Source organism: Mustela lutreola, chromosome 1, assembly GCF_030435805.1.
Source record: "Mustela lutreola isolate mMusLut2 chromosome 1, mMusLut2.pri, whole genome shotgun sequence".
NCBI lineage: Eukaryota > Metazoa > Chordata > Mammalia > Carnivora > Mustelidae > Mustela > Mustela lutreola.
In genome coordinates, this window is record NC_081290.1 from 121689843 (window position 1) to 121716942 (window position 27100).

The window sequence follows — 27100 nt, forward strand, 5'->3', positions numbered from 1 at the left end:
GATCCCATTAAACAAAAAAAGGAAGCTATGTTCTCCCTTTTCCAGACAGCTGGTAATCCAGACATCAGAGGCCTTCTACAAACAATGTGGACTTATTTTTGCCACAGCTGATGTGTATATAATGCTCCTTGCCAGTTCTCCTCATGGGTTGAATTCATGACTTGTTTTTCTTTATTGCTCCTCATTTTGTGAGACTAGATCGAGGTAATGTAGCAGTTTTGTAAGATTTTATACATTTCATGGCCTAGAGGACTTCATTTATTGTGTTGTAATAACAACAATGAAAATGTTTTGCATCGTTTAGCCCTCCAGACAACCAGATGATGTATAAAATAGGACTCCGTCCGATCTGTGGGTGGGGCCACTAAGAGACTAAGGTCAACTCCTTGCCCAGCCTTACCTGGGTAGCAGACACAGAGCCAGGATTTGAATCCTCACATCCTGACTCCAGAGCCAGTGCTCTAACCTCACCGACATGAAAGAGAGAGCTGGATTTGCACATAGAGTAAACATGGGCCTTAAATTTTCATCTACTGCCTACTACACTCAACAGAGTGGTCGGGGTCAGGGGCAAGCAATCACCAAACACCTGAATGATATTAATCATGCATTTATTTCAACAGAGAAACCCTGAAATTTCCTCTTGAGGGGTATACAGGCATCTCCTTTTATATCACTCAAGTAGTGCATACAGGATATATGTTCAACAAGCAACACATTTTTAAATTATGTCTAAAATATTCTACAGTTTCAGAGGTATATTCTTGCTCTTTTTTCCTCTCTTTTACATATGAGGAAAGGGACACATAAGCAGGCTTATATGTAAATGCTTAAAACAGTGCCTGGTACATAGTGAGAAATGTATTATTTATTCTTTTTAAAATAATAATAATAATATTTTATTATTTTAATATTATTATTATTATTATTCAAGTTCAGAGGATGCATTAGTATACATTTAAAAGCCCAGATTCAGAAGCCAGACTGCCTGGATTCCAGTTCTATCTGCACTTCCTAAAAGCTGAGACCTTGAGTTAGTCATTTAACCTCTTCCCATTACCTCATCTATGAAATGAAAATAGTAGATTATCTCACTGGATAGCAGTAAGAATTACTGGAATAGTTCCTGGCTTATATAAGCTCTACTTATGTGTTAGATAATATTAGTATTATAATTTTCTCTCAGTAGTTTTGTCTGTTCTTTTACTTTTGTTTGTTTTTAGTAGAAATTTTTCTTCAGATGAAAGTGAACACAGAAGTCTAATATATACAGTTGGTAGATTTTTATGTTACATGGAAATATATGTAAAGCGAAATTTGTCTGAAATGCAGGTGGGAATGTCTTCCTTTTGCCAAGCCCTCCTCCGCCCCCCAGCCCCATGCATACCCATATGTGGAACACATTCAGGGAACACATTTCATTCAGCGATGTTACACAGGTGGAGGCATCAGTAGGAAGTTCCTTGGAAGACTATAAAATGGAACTGAGGAGGGTTGATTTAAGAGCCCCTGGCCTCTTGGGTCTCAAGGCCAATTGAGTTTGGACCCAGACTCTGCTATTTGGTAGTTGGAGAAGTAATTCCATCCCTCCAAAACTCAGCTGTTTCCTTTGCTGTAAAGTGGAAAGGATACTGTGACCACTTCATAGAGTTGTAGTTGAATAAACAAATGTCTAGTATAATTATTTTTATCATCTCTATCACATGCAAGCTCCAAATTATTGGTGTCCAAAGAATCCAAAAAGAGAATTTTTCCATCACTCCTTCCTCCTTGAAGAACTTAACTTGAAAACTGTGGAATTATGTGAAGTTATTGTTACAGATGAAAAGAATAACCTCTATTTTAGTCCTTCCAGTAGAAATAGGAAATTTTGTAATGCACTATATTTGCTTAAAATAGGAGGCATCAGTAGTTGATTTAAGAGTTTAAAAATCAACCCAGGCTTCCCATTTTAAGTAAATAACATCATTTAGACACGTCAGAACTCGTACTAAAAGACACAGAGGTATGCATCTTAAAAACCATGTATTTTAACCAACTTTATATCAACATTGAACAATTTATATTTATCTCAATAGAGTTTAAAACAAGAGTTTTTGGATATTTGTTTCTCCTTCATATTAACCAAATACCACTTGTCTTAAAACCCCCATGAAATCAATTACAACAGCAAGTTCTGCAACACATTCTACCTTAGGAACACGAAGCACTATGAAATAAAGAACCGTATGCTAGCGTGAATGGAATCACTGGGAAAAGGATGAGAACTGCAATATCCCTAATCCCTCTCACATTTGAAACTCATTTTAGTAATGTTTTATAGGTCAAAAAGAAAGTTCCTCTTCACACATTTCATATAATTTTTAATCACTAGCTCTGAGATATAAACTGGAATTGGAATAATGACGTTAAGCTTTCTTGCCTATTAATATGACCTGAAAGTGTCCTCAATAAGTAAACAACAGGTAAGTATAAAAAGACACTCAGAAACAGTGCAAGTGAGGCTGATGCAAACAAAAAAATGGAATCTTATTCAGTTCAGTGAATCCTTCCATGCTGCTAAAAATTAAAAAAAAAAAAAAAATTTTTTAAAAAAAGAAGAAAGAAAAAATCAACAAAGGATCTACCTTCTTTCCTAGAAACTGCACTAATAGGAAACAACCCACCCATTTCAAGAGCAAGGATTTATGAGTTTCAAGAGGCTACAGTGTACTGCCTCTCTTTGGCTAATTACCAGGAACATCAAATGTAGAAGGTTCTCTGCTCAGCAGGGAGCCTGCTTCCCTCCTTCTCTGCCTGCCTCTCTGCCTACTTGTGATCTCTCTCTCTCTGTCAAATAAATAAATAAAATTTAAAAAATAGAAAAAAATTAAAACTAATACGAGGTAGGCCTAAAATGGAACTAAAGGAAATCAAACAAAACAACATCTTCTATGGTTTCTTGATGAGATATAAGGGAGCTACTTTAACGTCACCATTTATGTGGTCTTTGTAACAGTTTTTATTTTTTAAGATTTTATTTATTTGAGAGAGGGTACAGACAGGGGGAGCAGCAGGCAGAGGGAGAGAGAGAAGCAGATTCCCTGATGAGCAGAGAGCCCAACATGGGCCTCAATCCCAGGACTCTGGGGTCATGACCTGAGTTGAAGGCAGGTGCTTAACCAACAGAGCCACCCAAGCATCCTGCTCTTTGAAACACTTAAAGTGACCAAATCCTAGATGCTAATAATCAAATAGAACACCTAAAGCAGTTCCATGTTGATAAACTGATAAGTAATGTCTAAGTGCATAATTGGAGTAGATCTCCATCTCCTTCTACCCTTCCTCTATGGGACTTTCTAACATGGATAGTCTCCTTTTAGTCAAGGGACATGATGACTTTAAGAACAACTTAAGGGCCATTACCGACAAGATGTGTTGCAGCATGAAATAAAATTAACATTTGAATTTTTATTTATAAAAGCTATATTTCAATAATATTGGCCCATCACAGGTAGAGTTTCTTAATTTCTTATTTCTTTATTTCTTAAAGATTTCACATTCTGTGGGCTTCCTTTCATTTACAAAACCAAAGCTATAACCATCAGAAGACAATCCTGATAAATATTCAAAGCCTTGTGTCAACAACATTTCTGAGTGAGAACATATCATATGAAACAGATAATATGGGATGAGACATGGCCCCATTGCACTAGGACAGGCCATCTGCAGTGTTCCATGCACAGGGCTACTGTTGGGTCACTCAGGTCATCACACCTTGCTTGGCTGTTGGGCTCAGCATCCACTCTGAAGTGTCTCTCTTCTTCATGGCTTTTAATTACACAAGTTCACTGCCTAAAGGTAAGATTTAAAATGCAATTCAGGAAAAATGATTCCTCATGTCTTCTGAACAATTGTGCAATTAGCACGTTTTTTTTTTTCCTTTTTTTTTTTTTTTAAGATTTTATTTATTTATTTTAGAGAGAGAGAAAGGGAATGAACAGAGGGCAAGGGCAAAGGGAGAGAAGATAAAATCTCAAGCAGACTCTGAGCTACACAGGGAGCCCTACACAGGGCTCGATCTCATGACTCCGAGATCATAACCTGAGCGGAAGCTAAGAGTCAGATGCTTACCTGTCTGAACCACCCAGATGCTCCTGGCACTAGTTTTCTTTGGTATTGTTTTCAAAATTCACTTAAGTTTATTTGGTCACGTGTTTTTTATTTTTGTTTTGTTCTGTTTTCTCCAACCTAATATAGGTCACTGAATGCTTAACAGAGGTACTTTATAGCTTCTACATTAACTCCAGTTAAAAACATTTATTTTGCACCTTCTTGGTCAACACAGTGAAATTACTGTATTCTCAAAATTATTTATTCTTAAGAATGTTGGAATTAGGGGTGCCTGGGTGGCTCAGTGGGTTAAAGCCTCTGCCTTCAGCTCAGGTTGTGATCCCAGGGTCCTGGGATCGAGCCCCACATTGGGCTCTCTGCTCTGCAGGGAGCCTGCTTCCTCCTCTCTCTCTCTCTCTGCCTGCCTCTCTGCCTACTTGTGGTCTCCTTCTGTCAAATAAATAAATAAAATCTTAAAAAAAAAAAAAAAAGAATGTTGGAATTAGGGGTGCCTGGGTGGCTCAGTGGGTTAAAATTTCTGCTTTTGGCTCGGGTCATGATCTCAGGGACCTGGGATCGAGCCCCGCATTGGGCTCTCTGCTCCGCAGGGAGTCTGCTTCCCCCTCTCTCTCTGCCTGCTTCTCTGCCTACTTGTGATCTCTGTCTGTCAAATAAATAAATAAAATCTTAAAAAAAAATGTTGGAATTATAATCTGACAAATGCAGGCTTAAAGTTTCATCTGCAGGGATAAAGAGGTTTTATGTGAATATAAATTCTGTTACCAGAGACTCAAGTTTGGGTAAATAGTATCAATAAAAAGGTATGGACAACTAGAAAGTTTCTACCTTCTGATATCCAAATTTTAATCAATAATACACTTTCCTCTTTGGGAAAGGTACTTGGAGGTAAGAACTATGCTAAGCAATACATACTTACAAATTGCTATTCTTCATGTTTAAGATAATCTCTGCAATTATTTCGATTGAGTCTATCTTGTTTTATTATGATTTCACAAAACAATAGGAGTAGTTACTATGTTTAGTTCATTGTCACTGTTGTGTTTCCCCCCCCTTTTGGAATTAAGCAGGCATCACATTTATTACATGCCATCTAAGTTAAATAGTTGTTTATACGAATGTGATGGACAATGTTCAGGTTGTAGAAACAAGCCTATGCTTTTATTAGAACCGCATATAGACCAGAACAGAAACAACAAATAAAAGTGAGGAGTTCAAGGGTGCCTGGGTGGCTCAGTGGGTTAAGCCTCTGCCTTCGGCTCAGGTCATGATCTCAGGGTCCTGGGATCGAGCCCCACATCTGGCTCTCTGCTCGGCAGTGAGCCTGCTTCCCCTTCTCTCTGCCTGCCTCTCTGCCTACTTGTGATCTCTCTCTCTCTGTGTCAAATAAATAAATAAAATCTTTAAAAAAAAAATGAGGAGTTCAGTTCAGCTGGAGGCAGAAACAAAGGGAGGAAGAGTAGAAACATCCAAGGTGCACTCTCATGTGAATAAAAGAGGCAGCAGGTGCATGGCGAAGCCAAATGGAGAAGGTATGGAATCCAGGAGGGAGGGGGTCAGGAAAACATTTATTTGGTTTATAACTGAAAGGAAATGTGCCTAAATTATCTATCACTTGAGGAAGTTCACAGTTCCAAAAGAAGAGGGGGACACATCTGTAGTAGTAATTCTCTGTTGCAATAAAAGAGATGAAAAAAAAAAACACATTTTAAAGTAGTTCCTTTGACCTTCTAATGAGATATTCAGAATGACTCCATGTCTCTGTTGAGAGGCAGTATCCACAGCGGTTAGGAGAGCACAGGCTTCTCAAGTTGGAACTAGAATTCTGGCTCTGACAACAAGGACACGGCAACTTACGTAACCTCTGTCTGCCTCAATTCCCTTGTCTGCATAATTTCCTCATCTGCAATTTATAACATTGTTGAGAATCAAGTATACTTAAGTGCACAAAACACTCAGGAAAGTGACTGGCACATGGCAAGAGTACATGTTCACTACTCTGTCTTGGCTTTTTTCCAAATTCAATAAAGCATGTTAGTGGAAAGGATAATCAAGATAATTAGGTCAGGGCGCTAGTAAAATTTCAAAGTTTGGTTTACTACTTAGTATGTAGACCAAGATAACAGATCAGAAATGCCAGTGCTTATCTAGGAATCTAAACAAGTATAGGTCAAGAGAAGAGGGTACAAACATTGTCAAGAGTTCTCTAATTTTCAGTTACAAAGGTTCATTCCCATATAAGGAAATTTATCTACAATATTATCCACAGCATGGCAGCTTTAATGTAACCAGAATATGGTTCATGGTGTATACTTGCTGATGTCCTAGATTTTACAGCTACAGATTCCTCCTGAGTATATTCTCAGGACAATCCTGTAGACAATCATGTCACGTCAGAGTCCCCATTCCCATGAGAACCGTGCCCTCAGACTCCACCTCAGGAAGCCATATTTGTTCCCCTGCTATAATACTCATTTGCCCAAGCTGACTCTAGGACAGTTAACTCTGCCTCTTTCATTTTAAAGTTTTTTTTTTTTTTTTTTTTTTTTTTTTTTTTTTAATTTTTTATTTTTTATAAACATATATTTTTTATATACATATATTTTTATCCCCAGGTCTGTGAATCACCAGGTTTACACACTTCACAGCACTCACCAAATCACATACCCTCCCCAATGTCCATAATCCCACCCCCTTCTCCCCAACCCCCTCCCCCCGGCATCCCTCAGTTTGTTTTGTGAGATTAAGAGTCACTTATGGTTTGTCTCCCTCCCAATCCCATCTTGTTTCATTTATTCTTCTTCTACCCACTTAAGCCTCCATGTTGCATCACCACTTCCTCATATCAGGGAGATCATATGATAGTTGTCTTTCTCTGCTTGACTTATTTCGCTAAGCATGATACGCTCATTTTAAAGTTTTATCTTTCCATATGTCTTCATAGAACATAGACTCTACAACTACAACTCCTGGCTGGATTACACTTTGAGGGCTGCCAAAGACTACAGGACCGAAAGACAGAAGTAAGTTAGGCAAGACTTTACATGTTTTTGATCACTTAGAATATGATGCTATAAACTCTAATGTCTTTTCCCTGCCCTGCGGGAAATTTTTTTTGTTTTTTTCCTCAAGGGGCCTTATTTCAGGATTAAGTTGTATGACTCAGCTGGCTGAGTCAACTCATATGGTAGACTGATTTGGCAGAAAAGCAGCAATTTACATGAACAAAGTAAATGTAGAAACAAGAAATTGAGCTATCTCCGCATGGGATGATCTTCTGAGTTCACTCCCAAGGGATAATCTACAGTAAGGGAAATTAATGATAATTGAAATTTAACTCCTAAAATTAGCCTGTGATCGATATTTCCTTTACAAATGACTGTGCCGTAGCTCTGCTTGAATAATGGCCTTTACTTGCTATGTGTACATATTAATGGGGCCTCTGCACATAAAAACTGTTCTTTTTTGGTTCTCTTTCTTGGCATTTGAGAACGAGGCTCTATGAGCTGCAACAGCTCTTCTCAGACTTTAGTGCAATTAACAAAACAGCTGGGGGTGGAGGTAAAGATGCAGATTCTGACTTGGGGAGTCTAAGATGGAGCTTGAGGTTCTGTATTCCTACAGAACTACACTACAGCTCTGAGGTGAGATCGCGACCCACTGACCACACCGTGAAGAGTGTGGTGGTCACAGAGCCACCAGCCCCGCAGGCTGAATTTCCCTAGGATTTCTCCTTATTATCCCTCTTTTGAGCCAAGGTTATAAACTGAATTGTAGCCCCCTCTCCCGACCCCAAGAGATATGTTGAAGTCCTAACCCTGAGTACCTCAGATGCTGAACTTATTTAGAAATTGGAAAGGTCTTCACAAGAATAATTAAGTTAAAATGAGATCAATAGAATAGGTCCTAATCCAATAGGACTGATATCCTTATTAAAAGGAGAAATACGAGGGGTGCCTGGCTGGCTCAGTCTGTTAAGCATCTGCCTTCAGCTTAAATCATGATCCTAGGATCCTGTGCTGGAGTCCCTCATCAGGTTCCTTGCTCAGCGGGGAGTCTGCTTCTCCCTCTGCCAGCCACCCGCCCCTGCTTATACTTTCTTCTCTTTCTCTGGCAAATACATAAATAAAATCTTTAAAGAAATAAAGGGGTAAATTCGAAACACTCACAGAAAGAAGATCTTAAAACGACCTAGGGAGAAGACAGCTGTCTACAAGCTAAGGAACGCCTGAAGCTACCAGGAAACTAGGAAAGAAGCCTGGAACGGATGTTTCCCTAGCACCTTCAGATGGAGCACTGACCTGCCAACACCTTGATTTTAGACTTCCGGCCCCCAGAATTGTGAGACAGTTGTTGAAGCCACCCAGTGTGTGGAATTTTGTACTGACAGCCGTAGCAAAGTAATACAGCTACTGTATTCACGACTTCCCTGACATCTCTTCTGTCTGCTCCTCTCTGACACATACAGAAAATTTCAGTGCACCACTAAACTTAGTACAGTGTGAGGAATGTGAGAACAACATCCCACATGCAGATAAGGTGACACGATGGGTCAGGTCATGTTTCTCAGGTTTGCCAAAGAGGAAAGCTTGGGTTAGTCCTATGGTTACTGCAGGTGAAACAGGTTAAAGCTACCATTCATGATGTCTCTTGTTTGTTCCCCTCAGGAATTAACAAATTTGACTCTTAACACACACTCAAGAAAGAGATCCTGAGATTTTTTGGGAATCTCTAAATTCTCGGATAATTCTATAACATACCATTTTCTTCAGAAAATGGAACATACCTAAAAACGTGGAGTGGCCCCTTAATAATTTTGTAAACACAGACCTAAAGTCAATTATAAAGGCATTAACATGATTTCACAAATCACTTTTTTACTGTTATTGCTGCTGTTTTATGGCATGCGTGGTGAACTCATTTTGACAAAGGTTCCTACTACTGCCAAAATTGAATTCCATAATTTACTCAAAACTGCTCATCTATGAATTCCCACTTAATTCTACCTCTTCGCATCCTTTGCCCATCATTGGCAGCCCTTCTGATTGCCTTTCTTTTCAGAGGCAGGCAGTTTGTACAATGAAACAAAGTCTACTTGTTTGTTTTTGAAAACCATATTATGAGAGTTATCAAGTTGGCAATGAAAACAAGTAGAAAAAACAGTGCACACACAGTCTTCAAGGCAAAGGTGCAGGCAAGCACGAGGTAAGCTAATCTCAGTGACCAGGTAAGTGATGAGTCCATACGAATGTTTTGTAACAAACAGGACTCAAACACATTCCTCAGCAAAAGGACAGATTACTTACAAGACATTATAGACCTCTGCTTTCATTTTAAAATAGTAAAACCAAAACCAAAACCAAAAATCATGGCTTCCAAGATCCATGAAAGTCAAGGATGTGAAGTTCTCGGATACTTGGCCACTTCTGAGTATAGTTCATCTTATTTTTTACACTCTCTGTGGTTCCCAGCTGGGGGATGGGAACACTACTTGGAGGGGAATTTGGAAAAGCAGAGGAGTGTTTGAGTTTTCACAATAAATGGGGGGAGTTATTGACATTTAATGGGCAAGGCCTGGGGAAACTAAATAAAGCAAAGCAAGGAATGATAAATCTTTGCCCCTCTCCAAAAGCCAGATGATCTTCTAGGCTGAGGTCCTCATCTCAATTTGACGTTTCTTTAAGATTAATGGTCTTTTCAGTTTGGGCTCTGGGTTCACCTTTTGACTTCTACCAGAAACCATGCTGACTTCACAGGTTTCTTTCTCTCTGATTTGACAGGTGTGTTATTCCTTTGTGTGTTCAAAGAACACTGGTTTCTCACTCTTTCCACTTTAGAACTATGATAAAGCACATACTGTGTAACTAACATACCTGTTCTTGGCTAGTTGGATCCTTTTTTTTTTTTTGAGTGCTATACATAAATCTGACAAACAACAGCATACTTCACATAGAACATCTTAGGGGTGTTTAAAAATATTCTTTGATACAACTTTCCAGGTCCCTCCACTATTACTGTTACTGTCTCTTTCTTTCCTCTATCCTGAAAGTCTTCAAACATACTGTTAGTCTCCACGGAAGGAAGCTACACAATGATAATCAGATCCCTTTTTTTCTGACAGATTTGCCCTGTTTCATCTCTCATTATTTTTTTCCCTTATTCTCCCCAGTAAACTTTTCCAACCTCATCCTTTTTCCTGATCTAGAAAAAAATGCACTTCTCACAAAATCATGGCAATCCTGCTTGCTAAGACATCTCCATTTTACAACCTGTACTGATTAGCTTTTCAATGATTTCATTTCTATAGACAAATCCACATACATATTTTGTCATTTTAACCTCAAAATATGTGATTCACATTACTAGTACAGATGTAAAAATGGAGACTTAACTGTTTGAATAACTTCCCTGTGGTCAAACAACCTGTTCACGGATTTCAAAACAGGTCTAACTGCCACAGTGCTTGTGTTATTAACACATATAAGTTATTCCTGGTAATTAAAATCACTTTCCTGCCGGTGAACTTTATATGCCCTACTTTTAGATTTTAGCTAGACATTATTTGGCCTTCATTCTCAGCGTCTTGACAAAATTCATCATGACTGTTTTAGAAACCTTCCAAGTTTCTATTAAAAATAAACCCCCCAAAATACTTAAAAACTTTTCTAGGTTTCTTAACTAATACATATCCACCAGGCAGAAGCTCCAAATATAACTAGGTAGTTCTCTGTGAGTTTTCAAGGCCTGCAGGCTTTGAAGTGCTGTGGATTTGCCTTCATTGGTTGCTAGGAACACTGCACATTGCTCCAAATGGCCTGCCAGTCTGAGTAACCTAGCGTGAATGACATAAGTGTTTCTTTTATCCAGGTCAGAGGATGGTGTGAGGCGGTATAAGAGGTCATGGAAAGGGAGGAATGCCAGGATAAAAAAATTAACTAGAAGCACAGGAAGTGAAAAGGGGAGAGACACGACAGACATTCGAGAGAAAGATTTCCAGCGACAGCCTTCCTGCTTCCCACCAAGCACACGCCCCTTGAATCAGTTCAATCTAGTCTAATAACAACTCAGAAGGGCCAGCATGCAGCTGACAGTGTCTCATTCTCTTGTCACCCCCATGGAAATAATAAACCAGAAACCTACAGATACCAGAGACCCCGATGTTCCTTTGAGGCCACAATCAAATGCCAGCTTTGGGAATCAGAACTAAGAGCAAGAAATCAAGTCTATGTTTTTTTCCTAGCACTCGTCTGGCTCAAGGATAAAACATGAAGGGTCACCTGGGTGGCTCAGTGGGTTAAAGCCTCTGCCTTCAGCTCAGGTCATGATCCCAGGATCCTGGGATCATTGAGCCCCACTTCGGGCTCTCTGCTCAGCAGGGAACCTTCTTCCTCCTCTCTCTCTCTGCCTGCTTCTCTGCCTACTTGTGATCTCTGTCTGTCAAATGAATAAGTAAAGTCTTAAAAAAAAAACCGTAAAGTATTATGAGGCTCTGGAATTAAAAAAGGAATTAGATATACATTTATATCTTTGCTTTCCTTCATCTCAGAAATGTGGGTGCCTGAATGACATAGATTATGGTGGGGCAGATGGTACAGAGAAAGGACTAGATCAACAAGTATCCCTTTTGCTATGGTAATGACCGTGATGGCCACAAAGCCCAAGTACCTTCCAAGTGGCAGAATGCCATTTCTACCCCTGCTCACAGCTGCTTAGTGACGTAGTCGGAACAGCATCTACTCTGTGGAAGTTAGCTCACCAAAGCCTTCTGCTAACCGTGCATATTGTTTCATAGTTTGCATCTCAATCTTCAGCTCCTCTAGAATTTACTTTGGAGCAAAGGAATAAACATTTTTTTTTTTTTCCCCTAAATGACTCTCTACTTGTACCAATATCTACTGTCAACTCACTCAACCTTCCCCACTGTTTTGAAGTTCCCTATTTATTACACCCTAAATTCCTATGAGGAATTCCAACAACTGGAATGGAGAAATTAAATAGGGGGAGTAAAAAAGAAAAAAAAAATTCATTCTACTGAAACACCATACATATGCTTTCTTTCCTAAATGTTTAAAAATGGAAAGAAATAGTACAAGGGGGAAAGGCCGTATTTCTGAGGTTTGTCCTTCCTGATTACAGACTTTTTTTTTTTTAGCACATGCTTATCTACTCTAATTTGATAAACTAATTATCTTATTCAACTATGAAAAGTTCTTTGATCCTTCAGCACCTTGTTGTTGACTTGAGGAATAGAGACGGTATGAATTACATTTGCCAGTTCAGTAACTGAATTGCTACTCAACTGATGCATGTCCCATGTCAGACTTTACGTTTGCTTATAAAGGCACATCTGGCTATGGATGTTTTTAAATGATAAGAGATTCAGCTTTTGTTTGAACAAAATAATCAACAATTCTATACCTTTTTTTCTGAATTTCATTATTATGAAAATCAGACTAGAAACAGTCTAAAAGACTTTTAGGAATGTGAAGAAAATTCTGCTAATGAATTTGGTTAACTTCATCATTTAATTTTTCGTTTAACCATTATTTGTTAGCTATTGAGTGCCAGGAGATGATTCCAGCCAAAGGTGAATGATGAATGTCACAAAGACAAAGTTCTTTTACTAATTCTAGTGTTAAAGCAAAACAAAAACTTTTACCAGAACCCTAATAAGGAAATATTAACTGTTAGTCTCCAAATCAAATAATATATAGCTGGGTAGGACAAGTAAAATATACCTAATTATTCAGTAAAGAAGATTCCGTTTTCCACCTTAAGTTGTTTTAAAGCACTGAATTTAAAAAACAAAAATAATGAAACAAAAACATCTGTGGAATTTCCTAGGCAGGTTGCCTAAATGATAGGGTTCATTTAGTGTTAAGAGACTATTGTCCATAATGGACTAACCAGGTAAACACCACACCTGGCAAAATGATAGTAAGAAATCTCTTCCTATTTGGGAGTATTAATTTGTTTTAGTCATGCCTTCTTACTTTCTATATTTCTGATGCTTTGATTTCTGGGGCCTGGTGACTCTGGAGAGACTGCCCTTCTTCCCCTGTTAGCTAATTTCTAGAAAGTGAAAAGACCTACCTAAGAGCATAGCTTTCTTATGCAAATAAACCAGTCCAGACCCAAATCCCAGCACCTTTATTGGCTCTCCCAAGGCCCTCCCTCTGGGACACTATCCATCTGCCCTCACCACCTCAGGACCCGGTACTCAGACAACTAGAGACAATCCCTAATACCCCAGCGTTTACTGAAATTATTCAAACTAGCCAATACTAAACCTGTCCACCCTGCTTTGCCTGGTGCTTCCCCAAATGCCCCTGACTCTCACCCTGTGGTATGCTGTGCCGCTTCCTCTTGGGAACTGTGAGTCAAAAACTATCTTTTCAACAACAATCATCTCCTGATCTATTGGTCTCACTAGACAAAAATGATAAAACCTATTCTTCTAAGAGTTAATCAGTCTAGTGAAATCCCATGCTGCAAGAGAATAAGGAAGGGATAGCCTCCAGTGTTTTATACTTAATCATCAAAATATTCAAGGCAGGTCGACCTTTAAAGTATTCTATCAGAAGAGAGCATATAAAAGTCATTTTTTATTAATTTTGTTATGTTGGAGTAGAATTCTTGAACATTTCCTTAAGATCCAATACACCTATAATAGGAAACTTGACAATGATTTCCTGTTGGTGGTTTCTTGGTCATTAGAAATATTTGGAAATGGTAAATACATCGTCTCGAAGTGATTATTTGAATTACATATTGATGAGGATCATTTGGTTTTTAGAATGTGAAGAGTTTAACTAGTTATTAGCATTAAAAAATTATTTGTGGTGTATGGTAGAGAGTAGCTAAAAAGGAAAACCTGGTAGACGTTAGAATTGGTTGTGAAGTCTGCCCTAGCAGAAATAATTTAAAGGTTTAAAAAAAAAAAAAAGCAGGAATTGCATGGCTCATAAAATATGTATCTGAGATAAGTTACGTTGATGGGTATTTCCCATGGTGGCCAAGGATGACAAGCAGTCACAACTTGAATCCATTTTCTAACAACCAGACTATACACATTCCGTTTCCCTTGTAGACACTGGATTCAAGACAAATAATGAGACTCCTTAAGCAGATTGTAGACAATGTTTTTCGTCTCTGTCTCCAAGGGAGAATCGCCTGCTGCCATATGTTCTTACTCTAGCTGCCTAGTTTTTTAAAGTCCAGGGGCCCACTAAGGAGCCTAGCGACTGTCAGGATATTCTATAGTCTCAGAGGGATATTCTACCAGAGGAATAATCATATCATTTACCCCACTTTCCATGTTTCTTGTCCCCAGATAACCCAGGCTAACACTAAGGAATCTGGAAGTAAGAGTTAAAAGTTGTGTGAGTGCCCATTACTTCATCTGAATGTACACTACCTGCCAGGAGGAGGAGGGGTGTGGAGTTAGTAAGCAGAATAGAACTTAATTACCTTAATGCTAAGGTAAAGAGCCATAAGAGCTATAGATACTAATTTAAGTAAACACCATATACTACAAATCACATTTAGTCTCAATTTACCAAAGGTCTTTGTGGAAGTGTAACTATGTTGGTATCTGTCAACAATTGTTGATAAAGGTTTCATATCAGACTAGACTAGATGTCAAGGAACACACAAATAGCTGAAATGCTAGGCACAAGAGACACGGCCATCCCTGCCGGGTAGCCATTTTTTCCCAACAAGCACCCCATCTTCCTGCTCAGAGTGAGCAGTATGCTCTTGATCTCAGGGAGGTGGGTCTTTCCCCGTCCCAGGAGATAAACCACAACTGCTTTCTTGCCCAGGTTGAAGAGATTGAGTACAGGTCTGAAGAAAGAAGGTTTAGTAATTAAAGACTTTGCAATTTTAAAGTCTAGAATAAAGTATAAAGCCAAAAAAAGGAAGAGAAAAACCAAGAACATAATATGTTAAATTTAAGATTTTTTTAAAAATTAGAGATACTTAGCAAATATATAAATAAAGGCTAATCTTTTCCTTTAACTAGCAGAGCTTAATTGCATAGAAGTAAATGTGTTTGAGGGGCGCATGGGTGGCTCAGCTGCTTGAGGGTCTGGCTCCTGGTTTCAGCTCAGTTCATGCATGATCTCAGTGTTGCAAGATCAAGCCCCACATCAGGCTCCATGGGGTTATGGAGCCTGCTTAGGATTCCTTCTCTCCCTCCTCCCTTTCCCACTCCCCACCCCCACCCCATGCTTGTGCGCTCTCTTTCTCTCTCTCTCTCCAGAAAAAAGAAATAAATGTGTTTGAACAGCCTGGCATGCGCTTTGAGGTCAGTACTTATAATCTCTAAGCCTTTTTAAATCTCTTTGCATGTGACAGTAAGCTAGTTATCCAATGAATAAAAAAATGCAGACACTATTTAAGGCTTTTTTTTGGGGGGGGGGGCTGTTTACATTGATTATGGCTCATCAAATAGATGACTAAGTTTCTAGTCTTTTTGCATGGGGGTGACCATGTGTACAAATGGACCCGCATTCAAAGATACTGTACTGTAATCATCATAGAGATACAGATACTGTCATATCTTTTCAAAGTGGTCACTCTCCCTCCATCACATCTTTTCAGTCACAGAAATTAAGTTATGCTAAACTCTTTAAAGAAGCAGCCACAAAATTAACAAGTCAGGAAACGACAGATGTTGGCAAGGATACAGAGAAAGGGGAACCCTCCTACACTGTTGGTGGGAATGTGAGCTGGTGTAGCTGCTCTGGAAAACAGCATGGAGGTTCCTCAAAAAGTTGAAAATAGAGCTACTCTACCAACCAGCAATCACACTATTGGGTATTTACCCTAAAGACACAAATGTAGTGATCTGAAGGGGCATGGGCACCTGAATGTTTATAGCAGCCATGTCCACAATGGCTCAACTATGGAAAGAACCTAGATGTCCATCAAGAGATGAATGGATAAAGAAGACGTGGTATATATATCTACAATGAAATACTATGCAGCCATCAAAAGAAATGAAATCTTGCCATTTGCAATGACATGGATGGAACTAAAGGGTGTTATGCTAAGTGAAATAAGTTAATCAGAGAAGGACAGTTATCATATGATCTTTCTGATATGAGGAATTTGAAAGGCAGGGAGGGGAGTTGTAGGGGGTAGGGAAGGAAAAAATGAAACAAGATGGGATCAGGAGGGAGACAAACCATAAGAGACTCTTAATCTGATGAAACAAACTGAGGGTTGCTGGGGGGAGGGGGGTATGGAGAGGATGGTTGGGTTATGGACATTGGGGAGGGTATGTGCTATGGTGAATGCTGTGAAATGTGTAAGACTGCTGATTCACAGACCTGTACCCCTGGGGCAAATAATACATTATATGTTAATTAAAAAAAATAAAGAAGTAGCCATATTTTGGATTATGGCAGCAGAAAAGCCAGGGTAGGATAGGTTCCAGAATGGAAAGGCCAATCATCAATTCTTTGTACACCTCAAATTCCATATCTGTCAAATGAAAACGATCGCCGCTCTTAACTCACATAGAAAGCATGACAGTGTTAGAATCAGGTGTTTTCGGCTCACCATTCCACGGTGCTCTAACATAGTCTGAAAGCAAGAAACCGTGATGAGAGTGTCCAAAGAACTCAGCAGACCATGTGTATGTAGCAACAGGTGACATTTTAGCTTAGAACATTAGACTCCTCTTAACTGACATAAGGCAAAAGTGGGACAAATGATTTTGAGAGTGCATATTAGTTGCGAAGTGCTTTGAACAATTTTAATGTTCACTGCATTTTACTTATACTTTATTAGTTTCAAAAAAACTACTCAAATGGAAACCAATCGAATTAATTTTAAAATTTGCATTTTTAAAATTCTAACTTTATCAATTTTGGAAATAGAATTCAAGCTAATTAGCACAGACAAGTATATTCAGAGACAGGTTGACAACATGTTTTATTAAGAATTTTTGCTCTTGGCTTCCTTTCTGCTGACTCTGAATTTCCTTAAATATGCTATTGTTCTTTCACTAGACATACAATTTTGAGCAGTTGGTGTACTTTTTGATATCCTATCATAATTATTCCTCATCGTAATGTATTCTTTTTCTTTCCTTGTAAAATCTGATAGCTTTTTGAATTTCTTTGTTTCTCTATTTATACAATACGAAACTCCCATGTTTCCCTTCTCCGGAGCACGTGTTTCATAAATACAAATCTGTGTATTTCTTTAGATACGACAATCCAGAGTTTCTCTTCCATATTTTGTACAGGTTGTTAGGCAGCTAACACACAAAAGCAAGGCAAGATTAAGGCTTGTCCACTTACCCCGCACACATTTTGGATTCTTTTGGATTCCTAGTGAGTACATACCCCACACCCCCATACCTTGACAAGGGCACACTAGAGTTGTACTGTCCTTGTGTGTGTGCTCAAAATGCGAAGTTCCAAAATTCAAATATGCTGATAACCAAAGCCTAATAAGCCGATTTGGCTAATCTAAATACATTAAAATACAGCAAAGTATTATTTGGGTTTCTTTGGGGTCTCGAGAATTTCTGTAATCACACATGTGCAAGCACACATGCGCACACACACACACACACACACTACACACAGCAACGGCCAGGCAAAAGTTTTAGTTTTGACAAGCAGAAACCCAGAAACTCCGAGGTAACTTTTATCACCAGATCAGAGCCCACGCACTCTGCTCTCTGCAAAGTTTCAGCCACTAAAATGTGAGTAAACCAAAGAATACACCACCGCCAGAACTCCAAAAATATTAATTCAGATCTATATCTGAAGCCGTTTTCCTATGCTCTCAGATCAGCACAGGAATTCTGTCTATGAACCGCACTATCAATGGGCAACAGCAATTAAGGAAAAACTCCAAGAAAAAGCACTAAATTGATCACATTTCAGTGTAAGACGGCACTCTGTCCAATCCGTTGCCACCATTTGGGCGCTGTGGAGAACTGAATGGATCGTGACAGAAACCAAGGGTATAAATAAAACCACAATCGCTCTAGGTCCTGGCTTCGTGGTGATAGCAACATCCCCAAATTATCAAACACAATAAACAGCAATACCTGGCGATCTCTCTCCAGATTAACGAGCAAACACCCAGCTCTCACCTTGCACAAACACACACTTCAGTGGTCAGTGACAAACGCCGGCAGCAACTTGCAGGCTGGGAGACAGAGCAGCTGCTCGGTCCTGAGCCGCTTAAGCACATTGGAGCCCGGCTTCGGTCCTACTCTCGGTTGGTTCTCTGCAGTTTCTCCCATGACTCCATCACCCAGGAATGGAAACCACTGCCCTCTCCCCAGCACTAGCGGGCTCCCCAGCCACTGAGCTCAGGTAAAAATGCTGAGTCCTGCAAGGTCGCCACAAGGTGAACATGGGCACAAAAGTGTATATGGGATTTGGAGGGACTGTAAAGGAAAGACCCTAAACTCCAGACACTTTGCCTTTCAAGAGATTCTGAAATCCATAAATCAGAGCAGCAACAATAGTCAGAGAAGCAGTAAATCTGAATATCCCCCAGTGGCACTGAGCCAATCTGCTAACCCAGCAGTACTCTTTAAACCATAATCTCTCTCACGCTCTCAAGCACACACACACACACACACACACACACACACACACACAGTTTTAGTGTAGCTAGTCTAAATTGCCCAGGAATACTTCTCAGGCCAAAAAATTTTTTGCATAGCCTTTCTAGGCACCAAGGCATAAAGAGGAGTCCTAAAAAATTAAAGTATTGGACAAAATCAAAATAAAAGAATTCTGTATAGAGCAAAATCATTTCTGGTCCATAAAGTAATGCAGTTGAGTGAAGTCTTGCTTTTTGTACACATACTGGAATTATGCAAACACCCCCATAGTAAAAAAGATGGTAAAGATGTATATATTCAGAGCTGATTGGCAGAATCAATTAAAATTTCTCATAAAAATTCCTACCATCTTTTTCAAGATGAGTCTTGACATACGCACATTTTAATTTGGAGAGGTTTCAAGAAGGCATTTCTTGCCTAAAATGTAACTATTCTGTATGTATATGTTATAGACAGATACAAACATGTTTGTAAGTGTTTCCCTGGAGAGTCTCTCTAGGTGTTTATTTCTCATATTTTGGTTTTCCTATCAGAATTGGAGAAGGAACAATTTTAAGCTTGCAAGTACATTTTGGAAACATTATTTATCTTGCCTGTGTATTTTTTTCTTATAGGTAAATAAATATTTAATGAAGTTCAGGTTGATTGCACTAACTGAAAATAATTTTTGCTTATTACTTTCCTCTCCCCTCCATCTCCAACCATCCCAATTCACCAGCCATACGAACGCAAGCAGCTCATTAAACCTCCTAGACATCAGTTTTATAATCTATAAAATGAGGATCTGTTACTAGCCTTTGCTTATCTACCTCCTGGAACAGTGTCAGGGTGAAATGGTAGAATGAGCAGGACAAAATCTTTGTAAATTGTAGAGCACTGAAAAAACACAGACTTCCTGCATTTTCCTCCCTTCAATGGCCACTAGAGCTGGGACTGGTGAATTACTTTCTGTGTTCTCAAGGAGGATTCCTTGGGCTTCACAGGACAGTGTTTGTTTCAAGTGGTCTATAAATAGAGTTCAAGATTTTACTGAACTGCCCCTCCTTGTGGTGGGTCTTGATGGCAGCGACTGCATGTCCAGACTCCATTAATTGTGAGCAACCAGAGCTCCATCTAGTCTTGGAGACGAAACCAGACCCGCTGAAACCGGAGAGAAAATGCTCACCTCCTGTGATGGCTGGTTTCACAGCTCACCTGGTGTCCTGGTGTACTCAAGTGTTTGGGGAGGGGGAGAGGTGGTGCCTAAAGGGATTAAACAAGGTGAGAGGTTGGGGTGCAATGCCAGTTTAGTGCTGAATTCATTCAAGAACAGATGCATCTGGGCGTGGGTGCTGATGTTCTGGAGACAATTACATATGCATTATTTAGAGATTAGGTGGTTGTGGGGTAAGGAGCCTAGTAGGGAATAAGAAAGGAGCTAACAATGTGAGCACCTGTCTCCAGATACACGAGGCGGGGAAGTCCCTGGATAGTACCTCACTCAGTCCTCATAGTAATCCTCATGCCAGGTGGGCATGACTATTCCCACTTTCCAGAGGAAATGAAACAGCCTGCACACGGGACTGGTGAGTGACAGAGCTTGAGTTATGATCGAGGTCAGCATGGCCTGGAGTCCCACAGTCAGAGTAAATTTGGTTATTTCCAACTTTCTCAGAAAGAGAAAGGAAGTAACATTTGGTTTTTAAATAGTGAGGGTCGGGAAGGCAAGAATGCAAATTACCAAGAAAACTTCTTCAGGGTGTTTATTAGACAAATTATTTTTCATAAAGGGTGTAGAAATTTTTAGAAAAACATATTTTGAGTTTTAAATGATAAAGCTGTTGCAGGATACCAAAAAAAATGTGCCAGTATGTGCCAATAATTTTTTTTTTAAGATTTTATTTATTTATTTGACAGAGATCACAAGTAGGCAGAGAGGCAGGCAGAGAAAGAGGAGGAAGCAAGCTTCCTGCTGAGCAGAGAGCCCTGTGCTGGCCTCGATTCCAGGACCCAGGGATCATGACCTGAGCTGAAGGCAGAGGCTTTATTTAACCCACTGAGCCACCCAGGCACCCCAATAATTCTTTTTTTTTCTTTTGTTCCTGCCTGTCTTCAAACTGACAGCACTTCATCTGTAGCAGAATACTTCCCTGTTTTTCAACGTACACTCAATGCATTATTGCATTTTGGTTTGCTTAAATAACCAGACCCTGAGGAATCCCTGCAAAAAAGCAAGGTAATCTCTTACCGTTAACTGTAGCAGGAAAGATTTTTTTCAGCTGTAGTTTGGAGTACGAAAGAGCCATAACTTTCAGTCTCCTGGGCCTGAGGATGTTCATAAAATGCCAGATTCTTTCTACCAGTTTTATTGGAAAGCTAGAGGGAGAGACTGAACCGGCAGCCCTACATGGTGTCTGTTTCTGCTCTCCCCTTTCTAAGCGGCCATCCCAGCCATAATGTACACGCAAGCCAATTCATACCATCCCCTCTACTCCTGCCTTCCAACTCCCTTTTCCATATTTTCAAAATATTTTCTGAGAGTGCAGTGTCTAATTATACCTTGCCTCTGCTTTTAACATTCCCATCTGCAAAGGGCAGCATCCAAAACGCCTTCATAAAACTAGCCTCCTCCTCTTGCGCAGGTCTAGCCTTAGAAAGAAAAGGATACATTTGGAAGTCTTGCAGCTAGAATTTGTCTTAGGTATTTTTACTGAGGAGCGAAATGTAACAGAGACACTAAGTTAGGAATAAGTCAAAATAAATAGTGGGGGTTAAAAGAAAGAATAAATGCAGGTACTTTAAACTCAATTGTTCAAGTTAAATTCTAAATGATGAAACTAAAACACAGCATTTTAAAGTACCAAACCACATAAAAGAAGGCCAGGGACCTTCAGCTATTTGGTGTCATTTCCTTGCTACTTTTGCTTACAATCTGTATTTTGGCCCTCCCCACAACCCATGTGTTCTCAGGCCATCGTATTTAACTAAAGAGGAAGGAAAATCAGAAGAGTGAATCCACTGGGAAGCAATAATGACATTTATAACATACGGCAAAGTAAAAAGGCTGCTCTCTCTCCTTCCTGAATCCCTTTTATTTCTGAAGGAAGAAAGGATGAACAAACAAGAAGTCGGAATTGTTTAAAAAAAAAAAAACAACAAAGAAACAAAGAAAAGAAAGAACAGTGCAGAACAGAACTGCAGTAAGGATTCAATTATCTCTCAAGTCGGAAATAACACAAATGAAAACACAGTTTTTGGCACTTTCTTCAAATTTTTATACTCTCCCATTTAGGTATTTTGTGCTTCCAACAGCACAGCTTGTGTTTGCCTGGGTCTAATTGCACAGCAGGAACTAAAAGCAAATTGCTTTTTCACTTTCTTGATTTCAAAACTTTCTTTTCTCTTAGATTTGGAGATCCCGGTTTTAGAAGCATTTATTAAGAAGAAAGTTCAAATGCATGAAGAAGAAAGCATTTAGAAGCATGGGTCACCATTAGTCAGAGGTGAGGAACGTTAAGTCAAGGTGCTTTGGCTTCCTGTTTGGCTCTTGTTGCCTTCCCTGATAATGATGTCTTCTTGGTGTGTCCCGTGGCAGTGGTCAGCTCCCACTCAAGAAGGTCTGGTCTGAAATCCTCGGAACCCTCCCACTTAGGGTAGAACTGGGTTCATGGAGGAGCAGGATGGAGTTGTTTTTAATTTGCAACCAAAGAGAAAAATTATTTTTCTAACACATTTTTCCCTGCCACTCCCTTCAATTTGATTCTTTTCCTTAGGCCTTTGAAACAACTCCCCATAATACCTATTAGCCATAGAAAGCAAACACTGTTAAAATATTAAAAGTCATTTAGGAAAAAAATTAGAGTAATCTGAAAGGTGTAAACGTTTAGCATTTCAGGCATTTTGTGTGGATACTTATATATATGTGAAGTCTCTTACTCCATATATAGTTAAAGTCATGAAATTGAGCACTTCCTAAGCAGTCTTAATTTACTATATTTTTAATTTATGTTTATCTGTATTTTTAAGAGAGAATGAGAGAGAGAGAGAGAGAGAGAGAGGGAGCTCATGCACTCTCTTGCATGAGGACTCAAGCAAGTGGAGAGGGACTGGGGGAGGAGGCGGGGGAGAGAGAGAATCTTAAGCAGGCTTCATGCCCAGCATGGAGCCCAAGGTAGGGCTCAATTTCACAACCCTGAGATCATGACCTGAGACAAAATCAAGAGTCAGACACTTAACCAACTGAGCCACCTAGGTGCCTCTTAATTTATAATGCTTTTAAACATAATTTTGCTTTTTATTGGATGGTAATTTTTCCTGGCTGCAAAAGATGTACCTACTAATGCCTTTTCTACTCTAAGATGAGAAGAATCACTATGCTGGTTTTACTGAAAGCTTTCCTAAATAAATTTAAGAGGTTTTTGAAAAAGAAATTCTTAAGAGTATGCATAAAAAGGGAAAAACCCTGAATGTTATCCCTTTGTGAATATAGGGGAAGGAATTCCAGAGAGTTTATAGTTACTATTATTTTTTAGTTATTACATTATTATTTACTATATTCCCTATGTCCTACTTTTCGTTCTCATGTCTAATTATATTTTATAAATTGAAATCTGTACCTTTTAATCCCCTTCATCTATTTTGTCTAATCTCCCAAATCCCTCCCCTCCGGCAACTACCAGTTAGTTCTCTGTACTCAAGAATCTGTTTCTGCTTATTTATTTGTTTTGTTTTTTAGATTCCATATATAAGGGGAATCATACCGTATTTGTTTTTCTCTGTCTGACTTAATTTGCTTAGCATTACACCCTCTAGATCTATCCATGCTTTTGGAAATGGCTGTGTAATACTTTTTATGGCTATGCAATATTCCAGGGTGTGTGAGTGTGTGTGTGTGATAGAGAGAGAGAGAGAATGGGGGGGATAACATATTTATCCATTCATTCATCTCTTGGTAGATAGATTGCTTACCATATCTTGGCTATTGTAAATAATACTGCAGTGAATATAGGGGTGCACATGTCTTTTTGAATATGTATTGTCATTTTCTTCAGATAAATACCAAGAAGTAAAATTGCTGGATCATACAGTACTTCTACTTTTAATTTTCCAGGAACCTCCATACACTTTTCTGTAGTGGCTGCACCACTTTGCATTCCCACCAAGAGTGCACAACTCGAGTTCGCTTTTCTCTACATACTTGTTAACACTTGCTATTTCTTATCTTCTTTCTAGCCATTATGGCAGGTGTGAGGTGATGTCCCATTGTGGTTTTGATTTACATTTCCCTGATGATGAGTGATGTTGAGCATCTTTTCATGTGTCTGTTGGACATCTGTATGTCTTCTTTGGAAAAACTGTCTATCCGGGTCCTTGTCCATTTTTTCATCAGATTGTTTTTTTGGTATTGAGTTTTGTGAGTTCTTTATATATTTTAGGTATTACCGCCTATTCAGATATAACATTTGCAAATAGCTCCTTCCATTCAGTAGCTTGTTTTTTTTTTTCCCTTTTGTTGATGGTTTCCTTCACTGTGCAGAAGATTTTTATTTGATAGTCCCAACTGTCTATTTTTAATTTTGTTTCTCTTACCTGAGGAGACAGATCCCCCCAAAATACTGTTAAGACTAATGTCCAAGAGTTTATTGTTTATGTTTTCTTTTAGAAGTGTTATGGCTTTTAGTCTTATATTTAGGTCTTTAATCCACTTTCAGTTTAATTTTGTGTATGGTGTAAGAAAGTGGTCCAGTTTCATTATTTTTCATATAGATGTCCAGGTTTCCCAACAGCATTTATTCAAAAGACTGTCTTTTCCCCACAGTATATTTTTATCTCCTTTTTTTATAGATTAATTGACCATATAAGCATGCGTTTATTTCTGGAATTCCTATCCTATTCTATTGATCCATGTGTCTATTTTTGTGCCAGTACCGTACTATTTTGATTACTACAGCTTTATAGTATGTCTTGAAATCAGGAATTATGATACCTCCAGCTTTGTTCTTCTTTCTCAATATATGCCACAATAGAGTGAAATTTACAACACTATTTAGGTAGGAAGTTTTAGCTGCTTTATGGTACATTTGTTGAGTAAAGCATATTAGAAAATAGTGTGTTTAATGTTATCAGAATTTTGTAATATATATATATATAATATTGAAAAATCTGAAAAATTGTATTACAGTGTTAATAGTTTTTACCTCTAGATACTGAGATTATAGTATTTTTATTTTCCTCCTGATCTTCTTCCATTTTCTAATGTTACAAGGGTCATTACTACAATGTAGTAGAAAGAAAGAAATAAAGAAGGTAGGAGGGAAGGATGGAAGGAAGGAAACAAAGAAAGGACGAGGAAGAGGAAGGAAGGAAAGGAGAAAGAGAGGGAGAGAGAAAGTAAGTAAATATATATGTATGTCTGGGAATTATTTTTGTAAATGTATTTCTTTATAAAGCTAGTCACCATGCTTATAATCGTGGAAAAATTCAGTCTCCAGAACTTTTAACACCATTACCCTCACCATTTGCATTAAAAATACTTGTGGGCACACATAAAAAAATCCTAGATATTCCAGTATTATAATACAAGGAAAATATAAAGGATTTGGTCTCACTCATTTCTAAAATATTAAAAAAAAGGTGATAGAGGAAATGACAGGTACGTAAGTAACCTCAAATATAGAGAATGGATATAGTACAAATATAAGTAGCATGATATATACATTCATGACAATGTAATTATAATTTGGGGGTAACCACTTATTTTGAAAAGTGCTAAAGTATATACGTGACCGGGACGCCTGGGTGGCTCAGTTGGTTAAGCAGCTGCCTTCAGTTCGGGTCATGATCCCAACGTCCTGGGATCGAGTCCCACATCGGACTCCTTGCTCAGCGGGGAGCCTGCTTCTCCCTCTGCCTCTGCCTGCCATTCTGTCTGCCTGTGCTCGCTCGCTCTCCCTCTCTCTCTCTGATAAATAAATAAAATCTTTAAAAAAAAAAAAAAGTATATACGTGACCAAGAAAATCTATTGTCTCCTAACAAGTTATCTTGATTTAGCACGTGTTTTAGAGAGATCTCTTCTGTAATGGCAATACAAATTTCGTTGAGGTGAGCAGGGCACTTGGGTTTGAGACTGCACTGCTGACATTACCTAGGCATTCCTTGCACTTTTGTCCACATTCCATATATTTTTATGACCTAGGAGGCAGTTGGTGGAGAACTCAGGATTATAAGAAAATAAACAGATATCAGTCTGCTAGTTAAATGGCCAGCTTGGGTCCTCAGTGTGGACAGAAGTCGTAGGGCCAGTGAAGAATATTTGAACTCAGTCTGAAATTCATTCACCTGTACTGTTTTACTTATTTGTTTGTTTATTTGTTTGCTGAAATAACACTTGAGGAACTGAAGAAGAGACAAGACCAAATCCACATAAATTGAGCATTTTACTTTTCAACAGTTAAGTCATTGCTATATATTTTCCTTTTAAAATTTTCGTGGTGAACTCTGCCACTTACCAACTGAGCAACCCTGGGCAAATCACTTCCCCTCCCCAGGTCTCAATTTCCTTACCTGTCAAATGACTTCCCCACCAAATAGTGCATGTCGAGATGACATGTAAACCGAGAATCTAAGGAACTGTCATTATATGTTAACCTGTTCTAAATTTTGAAACTTTGGTGTTATATTGATTTTCATTGATTTTAAAATGAACACCATAAACTTTGCTGGTAGGCAAGTATAAATAATAGCAGATCATAAAGGCTTTTACCATCAGTTCATTCTAATATTTATTCATAAAGCTAAATATAAAGGAATAACGGTAAAACACTGAATTCATAAGCATTTCCAAATAGCTTCTGCAGGTACACAACTTTTCAAACCGGCTAAAGAGTCGTTTTCAAAATATTTGTTTTGATAACTACTTTCCTCCAAAGTCCCATGCCGTTTCCCATTAAAACAACAAAAAAGAATCTATGTAACAGCAAACAATCTGTTTGAAGACGGCTATTGTGATATGTAGAGCCCAGAGGGCACGGCTAGGAATGAACAAATCAGCACAGGCAATAGTGGAGGTAATAAATATCTCTACCCACAATGGGGGATCAATAAATGTTTTTAACTGGCTGTAGAGAAGAAACAGAAGATTTAAGTGAGGAGGAAGAGGACCCAGCCTTAGGAGGGAAGCTGACAGTGGAGCCCTATTGCCCCCTAATGAAAGGTTGTATTATAAGAGTTTTTACTTAAGAAAGTTCTGAATGTGTTAAGGTTTCAATCATATTAGAAGCGGGGTGGGGGGGGTGGTATATTTAAAAGGATCTGTTAACACCTACTTGAAGTTCTTCCAATGATAAGACCAATCAGACTCTGCTGATACCTTGAATGTTAGAAAAAAGAAATTTTAGAGCAGAAACAAC

General features: G+C 38.8%; 1 protein-coding gene across 4 annotated transcripts in view; it reads right to left on the reverse strand.

The window, feature by feature from the left end:
* The window catches only part of ARHGAP24 (Rho GTPase activating protein 24), a 421803-nt gene that overhangs the window by 152915 nt on the left and 241788 nt on the right, over positions 1 to 27100 (reverse strand). Inside the window, exon 1 of one of the 4 annotated variants that reach the window (XM_059173415.1) lies at positions 18230 to 18440. The exons of 2 other annotated variants lie outside the window; for them this stretch is intronic. The gene's annotated coding sequence lies outside the window, so the exon portion shown is untranslated. Of the gene's footprint in view, positions 1 to 18184; positions 18441 to 27100 lie in introns of those variants that run through there. One more of the 4 variants, XM_059173428.1, reaches the window with a different exon arrangement.